The sequence below is a fragment of the Podarcis liolepis genome (assembly GCF_965112155.1).
Source record: "Podarcis liolepis genome assembly, chromosome: 10".
NCBI lineage: Eukaryota > Metazoa > Chordata > Lepidosauria > Squamata > Lacertidae > Podarcis > Podarcis liolepis.
The window spans coordinates 57,619,166-57,634,944 of NC_139562.1; the positions used below are offsets into that span (position 1 = coordinate 57,619,166).

Genomic DNA, 15,779 nt, shown 5'->3' on the forward strand with positions numbered 1-15,779 from the left:
TCTGTCACTTTACCCCAGTCCTTTAGGGAAGTTTTAAATGTGTGATTTTACTGTATTTTTGGTTTCTGTGGAAGCCGCCCAGAGTGGCTGGGGGAACCCAGCCAGATGGGCGGGGTACAAATAATAAATTATTATTATTATTATCAGAAGCAGGTGCCCACTAAGTTCAATAGGACTTACCGTACTTCCAAGTAAAAGCACAGTTGTCTGGAAAATTGTCCTGTGCAAGTAATAGAAGCTGTGCAAGAATACAAATGCATACTCTCCAACATATCTCCAATGAAACAGAGACATCCTATTCCATAATTAGAATAATAATTTCATTATTTATACCCCACCCATCTCACTAGGTTGCCTCAGTCACTCTGGGTGGCTTTCAATATATATATAAACGTCACTAAACATTAAACAAACTTCCCTATACAGTGGTACCTCTGGTTACGAACTTAATTCGTTCTGGAGGTCTGTTCTAAACCTGAAACCGTTCTTAACCTGAGGTACCACTTTAGCTAATGGGGTCTCCCGCTGGCATGCAATTTCTGTTCCCATCCTGGGGCAAAGTTCTTAACCCGAGGTACTACTTCCGGGTTAGCAGAGTCTGTACCCCAAGGTGTTTGTAACCAAAGGTACCACTGTACATGGCTGCCTTCAGATGTCCTCTAAAGGTTGAATAGTTACTTATCTCATTGGCTCAGAGGTTAATAATAATAATAATAATAATAATAATAATTTATTTATTCCCCGCCCTCCCCAGCCAAGGCCGGGCTCAGGGTGGCTAACAAGCAATAATAAAAACAAGTTGAATGATTACAACTTAAAACAAAATTAAAATACAACATTAAAATATTGAAACATTAAAATATTAAAATGCCTCATTAAAATGCCTCATCGCAGGAGGAGAGGGAAAAGGAAAAGAAAGAGAGGGAGGGAGGGAATCAAATTGGCTCCAAGCCAAAGGCCAGGCGGAATAACTCTGTCTTACAGGCATTGCGGAAAGAAATCAGATCCTGCAGGGCCCTGGTCTCATGAGGCAGAGTGTTCCACCAGACCGGGGCCAGTGTTGAGAAGGCCCTGGCTCTGGTTGAGGCCAATCTAACTTCCTTAGGTTGCATAACTCCATATACTCCAGCATTCTCCAATGAAAATTGGGACATCCTAAGGAAAAGCGGGACATTCCAGGATCAAATCAGAAACCAGGATGCCTTCTGTAAATCCAGGACTGTCCCTGGAAAGTAGGGACACTTGGAGGGTCTGTAAATGCGCTCTTGTGTGGCTCCATTTACTTCTATGGTTCTTATAAAAGACAATTTTATGGGGGATGGTGTCATTTTATGTATTACAGTGGTACCTTGGGTTACAAACACCTCAGGTTACAAACTCCGCTAACCTGGAAGTAGTACCCCGGGTTGCGAAATTTGCCCCATGATGAGAATGGAAATCGTGCGGCGGTGTGGTGGCAGCGTGAGGCCCCATTAGCGAAACACACCTCAGGTTAAGAACGGTTTCGGGTTAAGAACGGACCTCCGGACCAAATTAAGTTTGTAACCCAAGGTAAAGGTAAAGGGACCCCTGACCATTAGGTCCAGTCGTGACTGACTCTGGGGTTGTGGTGCTCATCTCGCTTTATTGGCCAAGGGAGCCAGCGTGCAGCTTCTGGGTCATGTGGCCAGCATGACTAAGCCGCTTCTGGCGAACCAGAGCAGCGTACGGAAACGCCGTTGACCTTCCCGCTGGAGCGGTACCTATTTATCTACTTGCACTTTGACGTGCTTTCAAACTGCTAGGTTAGCAGGAAGCAGGGACCGAGCAATGGGAGCTCACCCTGTTGCGGGGATTCGAACTGCCAACCTTCTGATCGGCAAGCCCTAGGCTCTGTGGTTTAACCCACAGCGCCACCCATGTCCCATTCTTCCGCAGCAGGTCCCAGGATGGGTTACAGCAATTTAAATTTCAGAATGAAAAACAGTTGAAACAGATTACAACCACAGTATTAGGTTGGCCCCTGAAAACACACACCTCAGGTGTCAAAAGCCAGGGTATAGTATGCATGTGATTGCAAAACCTGGGAGCAATGTAACACTTTGGTGACAAAGTGATCTAAATTTAGCAGCATAAAATATGAGATAAGAGGAAATCACCTGCAAAAAAATACCTATATGGTCATTTACAATCCACTATTTTCCCTGCTTTGGTTTCCTGAAAAGAGCAAAGTACATGATGCATGTAAAGTTCTGGATTATTTCTTTACAATGCAGTTTTAGCCCAAGTCATGAATCTGCTCTTTAAAGACATCTGATTGCGAGAAATCCACCTGCATTTAGCAGTTTGGGATTCTTTTTCAGCTGAAAACATGGCTAATGACTGCTTAAATGTGCAAACGTTGTTGCATAAGCGGCGTCCTCTAATTTCTGAAAAGTGGGACACTTTGCTTCTGTCATTATCACATATTTTATAAGGCTTCCTCCACAAAGAAACTCTTGTCTTCGTTTCACAATTTGCTTCACAATTAGAGGCCATAAACTGTGACCAAATCTATCTGTGACATATTTCAGATTGTTGATGCAGTGAGTTGTCCAAGCGCTGGAAGAGAAACATGACTTTACAGCACTCAAGCCAATGATTCGTATAAAGATGCTTGTTTAAGTACTTCTTGCGGAATGTTTGGGAAGCAGTAATGCAAGGTTTTATTTTGCTGGGAACAATCCTTGTACTGTACAATGTGCTGCAATTAGGTCACTTCAGCAAGCAAGCAAGCAAGCACAAATATGTTTGCCCTCAAAAATTAAACCAGGATATATCAGACTGTAGTTTGAACTATGAGTGCTTTTATACTTGATATTTAAAAATTAGATAGGTAAAGGTAAAGGGAGCCCTGACCGTTAGGTCCAGTCGGGTTAAGAATGGACCTCCGGACCAAATTAAGTTTGTAACCCAAGGTAAAGGTAAAGGGACCCCTGACCATTAGGTCCAGTCATGACCGACTCTGGGATTGCGGCACTCATCTTGCTTTACTGGCCAAGGGAGCCGGCGTACAGCTTCTGGGTCATGTGGCCAGCATGACTAAGCCAGAGCAGCGCACCAGAGCAGTGCACGGAAACGCTGTTTACCTTCCCGCCGGAGCGGTACCTATTTATCTACTTGCATTTTGACATGCTTTCAAACTGCTAGGTTGGCAGGAGCAGGGGCCAAGCAACTGGAGCTCACCCTGTCGCGGGGATTCGAACCGCTGACCTTCCGATCGGCAAGCCCAAGAGGCTCTGTGGTTCAGACCACAGCGCCACCCGCATCCCCAAAAAATTAGATAGATAGATGATAGATAGATAGATAGATAGATGATAGATAGATAGATAGATAGATAGATAGATAGAGTGTGTGTGTGTGAGAGAGAGAGAATAGAATGTGTTTTAGCTGCAAAAGAATTAATTTGGAAAAGGTAATTAAATATATTATCTTTCTTAAAAATATATATAAAAGCTGCTGCTAACACGATTCCTTCATTGTGTCTATGAATATGTCTTACTTTAGAGTGACATCTAGTGTTTCATGTGTGCAATATTTTTAATGCGGAATCTATATGTCATGGGTAGGCAAACTAAGGCCCAGGGGCTGGATCCGTTCCAATCACCTTCTAAATCCGGCCCATGGATGGTCCAGGAACCAGTGTGTTTTTACATGAGTAGAATGTGTGCTTTTATTTAAAATGCATCTCTGGGTTTTTTGTGGGGCATAGGAATTCGTTCATTTATTTTTCTTTGAAATATAGTCCGGCCCCCTACAAGGTCTGAGATACAGTGGACCGGCCAAAAGTTTGCTGACACCTGCTATACGTCATGATGCTTGTCTGTTAATATTGGAACAGAATATATTGAGTTTATATAAGAAAATCCAGTTTATGTTCTATTCTCTGAAACACTATGAAAAGTCCACCCTAATTATTTGACTTTGGGGGTGTTTAGTATATAGTTATTGTTCTGTTTGTTTGGGTTTTTTTACTTGAAGCCTATTTGGGTATGGCAGATAGGCTGCTAAGACTTTTAATTTGTGCTTATTTGTTTTTATCTGCAATTTACTGCTGTGTCTATGTTCTTTTTGATGCTTGATGCTTTTGCTTTATACTTGTTTTATTTCTGTCTTAATCACTTATTTTGGGTACAACAGATCAGAGAAAATGTGACCTACAAATGCGCAACAAATATATATATATGCATAAATACACATCCTTGGATAACATTAGAAACCCATACACAAACACGTACGTCCATACGTCATTTCAAACATTAGTTAAACTAGGTAAACTATGGTTTATAGGTGAATATGCAGCATGCTAGTGCACACCGCTGAAATTGTGAGTGCTTTGCTCCTCCTGCTGCTGGGAGCCAAACCACGGTCTGGTTTAGCATTATGTCTGAGCCTGGGGCCATGGTTTGTTACCCCTAAACAAACCACAAGGATTAAGCCAATAACAAACCTAACATAACTGACATCATTTCTTGCACATTGGTAGCTGTGGTTAAAGAGCCTGGCTTAGTTAGAACCTGGTGACCATTGTTTACTGGTTTCAATTACTGGTAAATGAGAAACTATGGTTAATTGAACACTTCAATACAACATTCAAGTGCAAACAAAAGGAGGCAAGAAGGGGCAGGATACACAACCAAAAGGTTTATGTGTATTTCAACCTATTGTGGTCTAAACCAATCAGAAGGTCAGCGGTTCAAATCCCCGCGACGGAGTGACCTCTCATTGCTTTGTCCCAGCTCCTGCCAACCTAGCAGTTTGAAAGCACACCAGTGCAAGTAGATAAATTGGTGCCACCACGGCGGGAAGGTAAACGGTGTTTCTGTGCACTCTGGTTTCTGTCATAGTGTTCCGTTGCGCCAGAAGCGGTTTAGTCATGCTGGCCATGTGACCCGGTAAGCTGTCTGTGGACAAACGCAAGCTCCCTCAGCCTGAAAGAGAGATGAGCGTCGCCACCCCATAGTCGCCTTTGACTTTGGACTCAACTGTACAGCAGTCCTTTACCTTTTGCCTTAAAATCTATTTGTCCAAATGGCATCATTGCCTTATCCAAAATTTAAGTCTCCATACATTTCCGCTGCATCTGGTTTTTGTTTTACACCTCCAGCATGTACCTTGGGTTACAGACACTTCAGTTTACATACGCTTCAGGTTACAGACTCCGTTAACCCAGAAATAGTACCTCGGGTTAAGAACTTTGCTTCAGGATGAGAACGGCAGCGGGAGGCCCCATTAGCTAAAGTGGTACCTCAAGTTCAGAACAGTTTCAGATTAATAACAGACCTCCAGAATGAATTAAGTTCTTAACCCAAGGTACAAGTGTATTTATTTATTTAAAGTATGCTTTGTCTCATTCTTCACCTAAAAAGAATTCTCAGAACAGATTACAAATGTCAGTGATAAGACAATCCCCTCTTTCTTACAATATGTGAAAGCAAAATAAAAGGGTTATGGTGTCTAATACACCTGGGTTCTTGTTCACTGGACATAGCCCCCAGGTGCAGATCACACCAAACCACCCAGCAGAGAAAACAAAATCAGGCATACATGCAGGACCAAAACATTTTCAGAAAGCTCTATAGCTTTTGTGGCAGTTGTTAAGTTGTGGGTGAACATATCAGACGACACAGCAATTCTTCAAACAGCTCTTGTTTATTCACAGGCCCAGAACAGAACTGAACAGAAAGGTTCAGCCAACCTACTTATATAGAGCTCCACTACAAGGCAACAGTGAACCGTCACTTTCAATTCCTTATTTGCATATGTGGACCTGAGTGAAAACTATCTACAGTATCCCCCTGCTGGCCCAGGGTGAGAACTTCAGTACATAACAGCAGTCCTCTGTGATCCCAAACAAGGCAGCCTCAATAGTCTAATACAAAAGGCTGGGAGTCATCAACACTATGTCTTAGGCCAGTGGCTTTCAACCAGAGTGCCATGGCACCCTGGGGTGCCTTGAATGATGGTCAGGGGTGCCGCGGGCAACACTGGTCTCTGTCCCTCTGTCCTTTCCTCCCTCCTCTGACTTCCTCTCGCATCTCTGCCACCCAAAGGCTTGCACAGCCGTTTGTTGCAGCAGCCCTGGCTACAAGCTCCGCAGGCGAATGGTGCCTCTGGGACTGGCCTGGAGGTGCTTCCCAGGCCCATGTAGGGCAGTGTGAGGAAGCAGCTCTCTTTGGGGCAGAGGGGCAGCTCAGAGACCAAGGGCAGCAGCAGCGGCGGCTGCCCAGAGGACTCCGAAGGAGAAGGGAGAGGAGAGGAGGCTGAGGGAACACTCCACAAGGAAGGGTGTTTGAAAAAGGGGTGAGGGACTGCCGGCTCTACAGGCAAGGGGGGACATAACTGGGCTCCTGAGCCCCACAGGGGTGCCACAGGAAAAAACATAGTTGGTCAAGAGAGCCGTGGACCCTAAAAGGTTGAAAACCTGTGTCGGGGGCCACTGTAGCCAGTACAGGCAGAATGTGCTGGTCCTGAGGGCTAACCGTGCGGCGAGGTCCGAGTCCAGTCCGAGGTCGAGGGTACAGTATGGAGGCTGTCCGTCAAAGCTGAAGCGGGGTCCAAGGCAGGGAGTCGGGTGAGGTCAGGAACTCTGGCAGAAGAGCAGGACAGGGTGCAGGCAGGAACAGGCTACCAACAATGTTGCTCCCACAACCTGGGACTGGGCTGGCTGGCATTTATCTGCCCCGAGGCATAGGGCGGTCCCAGTCCACAGGTGACTCACCTCTCCTGGCCTGGAGGCAAGCACTCCTCCTGCAGGAACTTAGTTCCCTCCGCCTCTCTGCCCTGAGCCTCTGCAGCTCAGGAGAGGCTGGAGGATTACCGGACCCAGAGGCAACCTCACCTTCCCCTGACGGGGCTGAGAGTGGAGCATCTGCAGGCAATGGGTCCTCCATCACCTCAGGAGCCAGAGCAGACTCAGCTGGTGCCTGCACCTGAGGATCCAGCACAGGTGAGGACCCTTCAGGCTCAAGCCCCGCCCCCGGCTCAGCTGGTTCTGGAGGCGGGGAATCCTGTGCAGGCTGGGATTCCTCAGGTTCAGCATCCGAGTCTGAATCCCAGGCCATCACACATTCTGTTAGGCGGCAGGATGGTTGGTGCACTATTAGAATCTTTACTCTGTTCCATGTGCCCAACACCCAGTATTTGAATTTAGAATTTCACCTAGCTGGGAACCTGGTACATATAATGGGACTGCTATGGACCAGAGTGGAACCTCCTTCCCAGTCACAGAATCTATGATGGTGCTGTTTCAAGAACTCATGAGCACATACCAAGATGCCACTGGTTTTCGCATCCCCTGAAAACCTGGTTGACTAAGTACTGTACTATAGTGCATTTGTGTCAATGAGGCTGCATTAATTCCTCTAGTAGGCCTTAATGCACCGTATCTGCTGCAACACCATTCTATTAAGAGGTGCCACAATTAAAGACCATTTCCTTGGGAGCTCAGAGCCTAGTAAGGGCAAGACGTGGATGTCTCCCAGATTTTAAGTAGGACATCCCTATACTCTAATAATATTTAGAACCTACCAGCACGATATACCTGTAGTGTTCCCCACCCTCCACTCTCTCTTCATTGAAGTTTATCCTATTTGAAGGCTTAATGAGTGAATAACTTTAGATCAATTCCTTACATAGAAATAGAAGAAGAAAATCTATTTTGCTATGCATTAAATACCCTGGAATTACCAGAAGATTAGAAGTAATAAACATTAGAAGTCATGAATAATGACTTCATTAGGTAAGTTCACCCCAGCTTGGGAAATCAATTGCAATGAGAAAAGCACATCAGCCAGGGCTCGTAAGAAAACAAGCAGTGTTGCCTTTTTGAAGCAGTGCAAGAGAAATCTCACAATGCCGTGCTCCACTGAATTTCTCTGCATCCAAAATTGTGCCCTGCTCACCTCCACCTCCACCATCAAACTCCCTATTTTGAAGTTCTGGGTATGTGTGCAGCTCCTCTGTGTGGTAAACTACAAATTATTTATTGTTGTTATTTATTAAATTTGTATACCGCCCTTCATCTGCATCTCTCCCCCCCGCTATAGAGTGGCGTAATCCCTGTTTATCAGGGAACTTGGGGCATTGTAGTTTTGGGAGGGGACAAGGGGCCTCATAGCAACTCTCAGCACTCTTAACAAACTACTGTTCCTAGAATCCTTTGGGGGAAGCTATAACTATTTCGAGTGGCAAGTTTAAATGTGTAGTGCAGATAGGGCCTAAGTCAGACTGCCCCTATTGAATAATCCACCCGCTATCTGAAATGGTTGTTGTTGTTTAGTCGTGTCCAACTCTTTGTGACCCCATGGACCAGAGCACGCCAGGCACTCCTGTCTTCCACTGCCTCCCGCAGTTTGGTCAAACTCATGCTGGTAGCTTCGAGAACACTGTCCAACCATCTTGTCCTCTGTCGCCCCCTTCTCCTTGGGCCCTCCATCTTTCCCAACATCAGGGTCTTTTCCAGGGAGTCTTCTCTTCGCATGAGGTGGCCAAAGTATTGGAGCCTCAGCTTCAGGATCTGTCCTTCCAGTGAGCACTCCAGGCTGATTTCCTTAAGAATGGATGCATTTGATCTTCTTGCAGACCATGGGACTCTCAAAAGTTTCCTCCAGCACCATAATTCAAAAGCATCAATTCTTCGGCGATCAGCCTTCTTTATGGTCCAGCTCTCACTTCCATACATCACTACTGGGAAAACCATGGCTTTAACTATACGGACATTTGTTAGCAAGGTGATGTCTCTGCTTTTTAAGATGTCTTTTAAAGATGCTTTTTAAAAGAGGTCTCCGAAATGGTAGATAACACTATTAAAGACTGCAACCTTGTGAGTTCCTCATTTACTATGACTGTGAGCTGACAATAACATCCTACAGTACATGCAATATTATGATCTAGTGCAGGGATCTGCAACCTTTAAGACAAAAAGAGCCACTTGGACCCGTTTCAGAAGGAAAAAAAACCTGGGAGCCGCAAAACCATTGCGACATTTAAAACAAATATATCTCCGGAGCCGCGATCTGACAGCGGGCGGGAAGGTGACGTCGGGACGGTGCGTGACTAACGCACGCACCGCCCCCATGCGACGTCACAGCCAGTACAGCGCCCGCCACAGTGGAGTGTCGGGGCGCACAATGCGCCTCCTCCCCTCGCTAGTATCCGCCCTGGAGCCGCAGCAAAGGTGTAAAAGAGCCACATGCGGCTCCGGAGCCGCGGGTTGCAGACCCCTAGCGTCTGACTTGTTCACTATCTTTGTATAGCTGCAGACCTGAAGACGAAGAAGAGTTTGGATTTGATATTCCGCTTTATCACTACCCGAAGGAGTCTCAAAGCAGCTAACATTCTCCTTTCCCTTCCTCCCCCACAACAAACACTCTGTGAGGTGAGTGGGGCTGAGAGACTTCAGAGAAGTGTGACTAGCCCAAGGTCACCCAGCAGCTGCATGTGGAGGAGCGGAGACGCGAACCCGGTTCCCCAGATTACAAGACTACCGCTCTTAACCACTACACCACACTGGCTCCACACTGTGTGCAGATATGATTTTCCTTTTGCAATCCCTTCTTTGTGCCCATATCCCATTCGCTCCTTCGCATGCACGATCCACACATTCACACTGGGGGGTGGGGCGGAACTAATGGCATTTGGTGCAATGTTCCCATATTGAGATTGTCTCTGGGGAAGGAAACAGTTTTGTAAGCTGAAACAAGTTTCTGGGCTCTATAACAAGAGTCAATACAATCATCACAATTTGTGGGGTACAACCTAGTCAGTTTACTAAGACTGCATTTTTTATTCGTTTGTTTGTTTATTGCAAAGAAATAAACCCAGTGATCCCAGTAGTGCTATAGTGCAATCTTAGTAAACTCAGCATAATCCTTGTTCTGCACATTACAGCAGTTGGATTATTTTATTATTGAGGTTGCTTAGAAATTTCAGCACCACAGATAGCTCCAGGTGAGCAACTTGTTTCAAGACAGGTTGAGCGCAGACTGAGCCTCTTTTGCTCATAAAACATCTCCCAGTTTCCACCCTTTTGTAACTACTGTGCCCGGAGCTGGGGACTTCTCTACTCCTCAACCTCCTGCCTGGTGCCCTCCCTTCATCACTGACTGGTGAGGTCTCAGGAGGAGTGGGGGGTTAGTTCCTCAGGCTCAGAGGAAAGTGCCTGTGATGGTTCAGGCTCTGGCCCTATAGATCCAGGGGGTTCTTCTAGGGCAGGCGTCAGCAAACTTTTTCAGCAGGGAGCCGGTCCACTGTCCCTCAAACGTTGTGGGGGGCCGGACTATATTTTGAGGGGGGGGGAGAACGAATTCCTATGCCCCACAAATAATCTAGAGATGCATTTTAAATAAAAGGACACATTCTGCTCATGTAAAAAAAACGCTGATTCCCGGACCATCTGTGGGCCGGATTTAGAAAACGATTGAGCCCGATCCGGCCCCCGGGCCTTAGTTTGCCTACCCATGTTCTAGGGCCTTGCATTCCTCATCTCCAGCAGCAGGTTCAGAGCCCTGTAACTCTCCTTAGCTGACCCCCGACTCAGAATTTTGACTGCTGCTGGACACTGGGGGCCATGACACCCACTGAAGTACAGTGGTACCTCGGGTTAAGAACTTAATTTGTTCCGGAGGTCTGTTCTTAACCTGAAACTGTTCTTAACCTGAAGCACCACTTTAGCTAATGGGGCCTCCTGCTGCCGCTGCTGCACGATTTCTGTTCTCATTCTGAAGCAAAGTTCTTAACCCGAGGTACTATTTCTGGTTAGCGGAGTCAGTAACCTGAAGCGTCTGTAACCTGAAGTGTCTGTAACCCGAGGTACCACTGTACATTTAATAGCTGGTATTTGTACTTCAGCAAAAAAAAAAGGTATGGCACACAACCTCCCGAACCCCCAATTGAGAAATGTCTTGGAGCATGACACCACTGAAATTCTGATTCAGCAGATAGTCACAAATCCAATTTCCACACTACACATTTATGAAAGCCTGAGTGAGGGGGTGCTGTGCTCTCTAGCCCCATTTTGGAGAGGCGTAGGAATTATGATTCAGAAGAATCTTATTCAGTGGGACCCCCCATGGCCACTGTATTGGCCAGGAAACCAGGGTTTTAATTGCATTTTACCCTCGGCTGCTACTCACATCCCACTCACTCATTCATTCACATTCACATTAACACACACACACAACCCACACAAACGAATAGCTGGCTACCATTGTGACGATGATGCACCCTTTCCTATTAACACCACCAATCCCTATATCTCTCCTTATAATACAGCAAACACAACTGTAATTGTTCACACTTTTATAATCGTCCTGTAACTTCAGCAGCTCAGCTGATGGGGAACAGGAGATATTTCATTAAGCTGAATTCAGACTGGCTACTAACCCTGATGGCTACGTTCTCCTTCCACTGTTGGACAATAGTTTGCTTCTGAATACCAGGTATTAGAAATGGCGGGAGGGGAGAGTGCTTTGGGGCTCCAATCTGGCTTGCAGGTTTCCTGCAGGTGTCTGGTTGGCCACTGGGAGGCTCTTCTCATATTCAGAGCAGTCGGTACAAACAAGCTAAGAAGGTTTTAGGGACCGAAACATTTTTCTTCTCTTTTTATCGTTTTCCTTCTGTGCTACACAGTGGTACCCTGGATTCCAACCGTTTTGGATTACAACCACGTCAAACCCTGAAGTGCGTGGATTACTGTACAACCAATTTTTTTTTTTGGGTGGCCTCATTGGCGAAAGCGTGCCTTGGGTTACAAACTGTTTTGGTTTACAACCGGACCTCCGGAACGGATTATGGTTGTAAGGTATCACTGTATTATGAAATCATATTTGTAGTGTTTGCTTGAAATGGACCCCTGTTTCTTTGTTGTAAGCCTCTTTGAGCACAAGTAACTGTCAACCCATGCCACTTGGAGCATTATTATTTGTGTGTGTGGAAAAGCGGCATACAAATAAATGAATGAATGAATAAATGAATGCCAGTCACCTCTAAACCCTGCTTAGCATCCCATGGGCTGGCAGTCTGGCTGAAGCAGGATGTTAGTTCCATTATTAGGAAATGTTAGGAAAAAAGAAATTTCTGCCAAATGTGTAATTAGTGTTTATTGATATTTAAAAGCCCACATTCCATTCACTCTCTCTAATATGCCATCTAAAATGTCCTCCTATTTGGTCCTTGGCTATTCCCCCCTTTTTGTTACTGCATATCCATTTTTAAACATCTATTTTTATTTCTTTCCCTCCTTTTTGAATTATAGGCATTTAGCCTGATTTCTGAGGAGAGCAAGTTATCCTTAGCCTCTGTACCAGATTGAAGGCGTGGGTGTTTGGCAGAGTTCACTCTCATAGTGAGCAGTGAGAATCAGCTGATTTCCTTTTTCTTCTTCAAATAAAGCGAAAGTTGATTTAGCACCTGCCCACTTAAGCAAATTGTTCTTTTTTGACATGTGAAAAGATGTCACTCCATTTATCCAACATAAAGGTAAAGGACCCTTGGACGGTTAAGTCCAGTCGAATTTGCCTTTGTGTGCAGTGCTCATCTCTGCTTTCAGGTTGAGGGAGCTGGCGTTTGACCGCAGACAGCTTCCTGGGTCATGTGCCCAGCATGACTAAACCACTTCTGGCACAACAGAACACCGTGACAAGTGCCAGAGCACATGGAAACGTCATTTACCTTCCCGTCGCAGTGGTACCTATTTATCTACTCGCACTGGTAAGCATTTGAACTGCTAGGTTGCCAGGAGTAGCCAAAGTGATCCACTCTAGACATGGTTGGATTCCAGTTCTCATCAACCCCAGACAACATGGCCAAGGGCCAGGGATGATGTAGCCCAACAATAGTAGGGACGCAGGTGGCGCTGTGGTCTAAACCACTAAGCCCCCTTGGGCTTGGCAATCAGGTCGGCGGTTCAAATCCCTGCGATGGGGTGAGCTCCCATTGCTCTGTCCCAGCTCCTGCCAACCTAGCAGTTCAAAAGCACACCAGTGCAAGTAGATAAATAGGTATCACTGCGGCGGGAAGGTAAGCAGCATTTCCGCGCACTCTGGCTTCTGTCATAGTGTTCCGTTGCACCAGAAGCGGTTCAGTCATGCTGGTGACATGACCCGGAAAGCTGTCTGTGGACAAACGCCGGCTCCCTCGGCCTGAAAGCAAAATGAGTGCTGCAACCCCATCGTCACCTTTGACTGGACTTAACCGTCCAGGGGTCTTTTACATTTTTACATAGCCCAACAATATAAGAAATGCACCAATTTGGCTACCCCTGCAGTTAAGTTTCCATCCAGTACAAATAAATGTGTCCCCCTCAAGACATAGATAACCCCTTCTTGGAATCGAAGGCCGATGTCAAGCAGCCACGAAGCCTTAGGAAGATCAAATGACTAAAGATACAAACTCAGCCAGCCACCAGATGCCCAATTACCCTCCTGAGGAACAAGGACTCCTGAGGAGTAAAGGGATACAGTCATACCTCGGGTTACAGACGCTTCAGGTTGCGTTTTTTCAGGTTAGGGACTTGCTGGAACCTGGAAGGACCGGAACGGGTTACTTCCGGGTTTCGGCGGTCGCACATGCGCAGAAGTGCTAAATCGTGCTTTGTGCGTGTGCACAAGCGCTGAATCGCAGCCTGCGCATGCACAGACACGTTCGCAACCTGAGTGTCCACTGTATTCAGAAATAATCTACTGCATATTAGCAGACCAAAACTTCCAGCAGCACAGATGGCCTGCGGTTGTGTTCTGTGTGGGTCTATGAAGATTTACAAGCCTTCCGTTCCAGTCAGAGCAGTGGGACCATGTCTTGTCAACCAATGTCATGATTTCTTAAGCCGTCTACTTGTGGGCCTCCAACTGCTGCTGGAGACAACGACTCCCATGATCCTTCACTGCACTGGCTAGGACTGCTGGGAGCTGGAGTCCAGAAAATCTGGAGGGCCGCAAGTTCCCCATCCCTGGCCTGTGTTTGAACTTTGAACTGCCTTTAGATCTTGCCTCATTGGTCATTTTCCAAGGAGGAATGTAATGATAGCTCCATTGGTTAGAGTGTGGTGCTGATAATGCCAAGGTTGCAGGTTTGAACCCCACATGGGGCAACTGTTTATTGCTGCATTGCAGGGGCTGGTCTAGATGATTCTGGGGAGAGGAACCCTTCCAACTCTACTTCCTGGCAAATAGAAGGGGAAGAGCGCAAAATATGGTCTGAAGCTCAACATCAAAAAACCTAAGATCATGGCCACTGGGCCCATCACCTCCTGGCAAATAGAAGGGGAAGAAATGGAGGCAGTGAGAGATTTTACTTCCTTGGGCTCCATGATCACTGCAGATGGTGACAGCAGTCACAAAATTAAAAGACGCCTGCTTCTTGGGAGAAAAGCAATGACAAACCTAGACAGCATCTTAAAAAGCAGAGACATCACCTTGCCGACAAAGGTCCGTATAGTAAAAGCTATGGTTTTCCCAGTAGTGATGTATGGAAGTGAGAGCTGGACCATAAAGAAGGCTGATCGCCGAAGAATGGGTGCTTTTGAATTATGGTGCTGGAGGAGACTCTTGAGAGTCCCATGGACTGCAAGAAGATCAAACTTATCCATTCTTAAGGAAATCAGCCCTGAGTGCTCACTGGAAGGACAGATAGTGAAGCTGAGACTACAGTACTTTGGCCACCTCATGAGAAGAGAAGACTCCCTGGAAAAGACCCTGATGTTGGGAAAGATGGAGAGCACAAGGAGAAGGGGACGACGGAGGACGAGATGGTTGGACAGTGTTCTCGAAGCTACCAGCATGAGTTTGACCAAACTGCGGGAGGCAGTGGAAGACAGGAGTGCCTGGCGTGCTCTGGACCATGGGGTCACGAAGAGTCGGGCACGACTAAACAACAACAACAAATCTCCCTACAAACAAATTGGGATGTATGCTATCTATCTAGAAACAGGAAGTATCTAGTCAATGTGATATGTAGGCTGGAATTTAAGAACAAGCCTTGAAGGTGATCTTGAGAACTATTACTGATTTAATAAAAGGCGAAGGTCCATAACCAAAAACGCCCAATATTTTCCTTCTCCTTATAAACCAACATGGCTGCCTTTGTTCCTAACCTTCTAGCTGTCAGCAAGCTGTAAATGTTAAATAAAGCAGTACAGATAACACTTCCCTCTCCATTTCTGTTTCGCTGTCCTTTTGTAAGTGTCTTCATAGACCATGTCTGAAAACTGTTGGCTTGTTTACCGGGAAGATTTGCAGGCATGTAGTGTCGGCTGTTGGGTCCCAGATCTTCCCGACAAGATTTGTGGCTTTCATTATAACTTTCTGCAAACTGGATTGGTTTGGCAGCTCTTGCAGGCACTGAAGCAAGGTTTCCCCATTGGGACTTGGAGGAACATTTTAAAGTTTGAAGCAGCCATCCTGACATCTACCCCTCAAACCCTGCCAGCAGCAGCGTTTGAAAAATGATCTGTAGGGGAGTTGACTGACACATGACTCTTTTTTTGCCATTATCTTTGCTTCTTACCTGCTTAACTGTCAGCGTATGATTCATGAACTCATCCACTACCTTGCAGATCTGTCTTTCGACAAAGACAATAGGTTGTTTTTAAAAGCAGGAATAACGAACAATTTTAACATCTGTCAGAGCATGGTTTCTTCTCCGGTAGATGCCGCAATGCAGTCGGGGGCAAAAGTGGACAGGAACGGAGAGATATGGAAGACTAGGGAAACAATTATGGAGCTTCCAAAAACAAAACGTTTGATTGCTGAGCTTAGAGTCGC

The 15,779-nt window shown here is 46.0% G+C and overlaps 1 long non-coding RNA gene across 1 annotated transcript in view; it reads left to right on the top strand.

Annotated features, from left to right (window-relative positions):
* The window catches only part of LOC310687942, a 234,265-nt gene extending 221,104 nt beyond the window's left edge, over positions 1-13,161 (top strand). Inside the window, exon 6 of the long non-coding RNA XR_014516663.1 lies at positions 13,130-13,161. This is a non-coding gene — a long non-coding RNA (uncharacterized lncRNA). The remainder of the gene's footprint in view (positions 1-13,129) is intronic.
* The last annotated feature ends 2,618 nt before the right edge of the window (positions 13,162-15,779 follow it).